This window comes from Galeopterus variegatus, unplaced genomic scaffold, assembly GCF_000696425.1.
Source record: "Galeopterus variegatus unplaced genomic scaffold, G_variegatus-3.0.2 Scaffold9518, whole genome shotgun sequence".
In the NCBI taxonomy this organism is placed as follows: Eukaryota; Metazoa; Chordata; class Mammalia; order Dermoptera; family Cynocephalidae; genus Galeopterus; species Galeopterus variegatus.
In genome coordinates this window covers 45414-48238 of record NW_007735629.1, presented here as the reverse complement: position 1 = coordinate 48238, position 2825 = coordinate 45414, and positions in this window count along the sequence as shown.

The following is a 2825-nucleotide window of genomic DNA, read 5'->3' as shown; positions in this document are numbered from 1 at the left end:
CTTGACAGGCAGTCGTTACCGTCCTGCCCTCCACGGCCCTGTCACCTCCTCCTGCAGCTCTGTTGTCTGGCTTCCTCCGTCGTCGTTGTTGGACGTCTACCGTGTACAAAGCCCTGGGCCACACGTCGGTGATGCGAAAGCGAAGGAGAGGAAATTCTACTCTGAAGGCGCTCACAGTCTGTCTGTAGAGCACGAGCTCGTGTTGAAAAGGTCTGCAGCACTGGAGGGTCTCTTAGGGGCATCAGCGAAGAACCTGTCCCCGAGGAGGCAGTCAGTACGTTTTTGGTCCCTTTCTGGTCTCCTGATGATTTTCTAATCAAGATCGTCATTAGTAAAATATGGTGTGTAGGAATGTAGAGTACAGGAAAGTAGACACACTGTTGTCAGCCATGCACCCTCGGTCTACTGTTCCTTTCTCAAATGCCTTCCCTCACTCGGCAAAATGTCAGCCCTTGTTAAATCCAGCATATTGACTGGCCTGTTCCTACAGCCCTGCAGCTGCATATTACTGGGGGAAGACACCTTAAATTCATGGCCACTGACCTCATGTAGGCCCTTCGTGCTATCTGGCTATCCTGTTACATTTCCCTAGTCCACTCACGTGCCCACTCTTCTGGACAGTCATCACATACCTCCTCTCTCGTCAGGTTTCTATAACTTTCACAAGCTTTGCGACCACATTAACTAACACTAGCATTTGTTATTCGTGCGCTCTGTCGTCCCCCTGTTATTGTGCATGAACTGTGGGTGCACCTGTCTCGGGCCAGTCCTCCACTTGTACACTAAGTGCTATCTTCTGCCACTGACTTGAGGTCATCCCTGTAGCCACTGGCTTCTGCTGTCTGCTGGATCCTTCCCACCGGCATAGGTACTATTATTTCTTCCATAGAAAAACAACAACAACAACATCAAAACGCTCTCGACCCCATTTCCCCTTTAGCTTCTGCTCTTTTCCTCCTCCCTTAACAGCAAAACTCCTCTGAGATGCTTGTGTTTACCATCCTCTTCTCCTAGTTTCTCTTGAGCCCACTTCAGTCAGGCTTTCTTCCCACCCACCACTTCACTAGGAACTGTTCTTGTTAGGATCACCACTGACTTCCACTTTGCCAAATCCAATAGTCGATTCTCCGTAACTATCAGCAGCATTCGACCTCAGGACTTCCTCCTGCTTGAAGCACTGTGTGCACTTGCCAGGGCACGGTGCTCTTCTGGTTTTCTTCTCACCACGCCAGCTGTTTCGTCTCAGTCTTCTTCCTGGTTTGCCTCACCTCTCAGCCATGGAGTACTCTAAGGCTCAGTCCTTGGGCCTCATCCCGTCTGCATGCTTTCCCTTGAAGAGCTCATTCTGTCTCATGGCTTTAAATACCATTTACATTTTGACAGTTCCTCAATTTACATCTCCAGCCTGAACCTCTCCCCTGAACTCCAGACTCAGGTATCCAACCATCTGCTTGACTTCTCCACTGGGATTTCGGTAGACATCTCAAGCTTTCCCATCACAGTTAATGGCAACTCTACAATTTTAGTCTCTATCACCAAAAAACCTTGGCATCGTCTTTGATTCTTCCCTTTCTCTCACATCCCATATTCAGTTGCTCAGCAAACCCTGTTAGCTCTATCTTCAAATTATGTTCAAAATCCACTACTTGTCACTGCCTCTACTCCTACGACCCTGGTCCAAGCCACCATCACGTCTCACCCAGACAGTTCTCACCCAGACAGCTGTCACAGCTCCTGTCTGGTCTCCCTTCAGCACCCTGGCACCTCGCCTGCCACCTCCACACAGCAGCCAGACCAAACCCTTCAAAAGTGTCATGTCATTCCTTTGGTCAGAACTTTCTAGTGATTATTCCTTTCAGAGTTAAGGCCACAGTCCTTGCTCTGGCTTGCAGGGCCCTGTGTAGTCTCCTGCCACTCTGTCCCTTAGTCCACTGCAGCCTCCCTCACCTCCTGATATTTCCCAGACACACCATGCCGGTCCTTCCTCAGGGCCTTTGCGCTCTGCCAGGAGCACTTTTCTCTCTAGGAGCTGCATCCTTCAAGTAATTTTCAGACATCTTCTCAGAGATGCCTCCACTGACCACCCTGTTGAAAATGATGACACCCTTGCTGGCCTTTTCCTCCTCCACACACCTGTCGTCTTGTAGTATTTTACGTCACTGACTGGTTTATTGTTTATTGCCTGTCTCCTCCTACTAGCACGTGAGCTACACAGGACAGAGATTTTGTCTATTTCATTCATTAACCTGTCGTCTTGTAGTATTTTACGTCACTGACTGGTTTATTGTTTATTGCCTGTCTCCTCCTATTAGCACGTGAGCTACACAGGACAGAGATTTTGTCTATTTCATTCATTAATGGAGCTGGGTCACCCAGAACCGTGCCTGACACGTAGTAGATACTCAATAAGTATTTGTTGAACAAATGAACTGTTCTCAGGTTTTTAGATTAGCATATTTTTGGCCATCCTGGTATAACGGAGAGAACGGTTTGAAGTGCTTAGACATCAGGCTGTTTGTGGTGAAATTGTATCCAAAGTTGCTTAGTGGTTACAGCAGGGGACTCACACGTGCTCTGGTCTCTTCCCTGCCCCTTGTCATCCTAATCTTTCCCTTTGCCCTTCTTGTTTCCCGCCGCCCTTTCTCCGAGTTCGCTTTTCTGTGTTTCCCTCATTTCCCTCCATATGATGCAGCATGGTCCTTGCTTTTATTCAGTCTCTCTTCTTCATCTTTTAATAACACATTACAATTATCCTATAGTTCTGGCCCATTTGACTATTTAAGTGCTCAGATATTTGATAATTCATTATCATGGTGACAGAACAA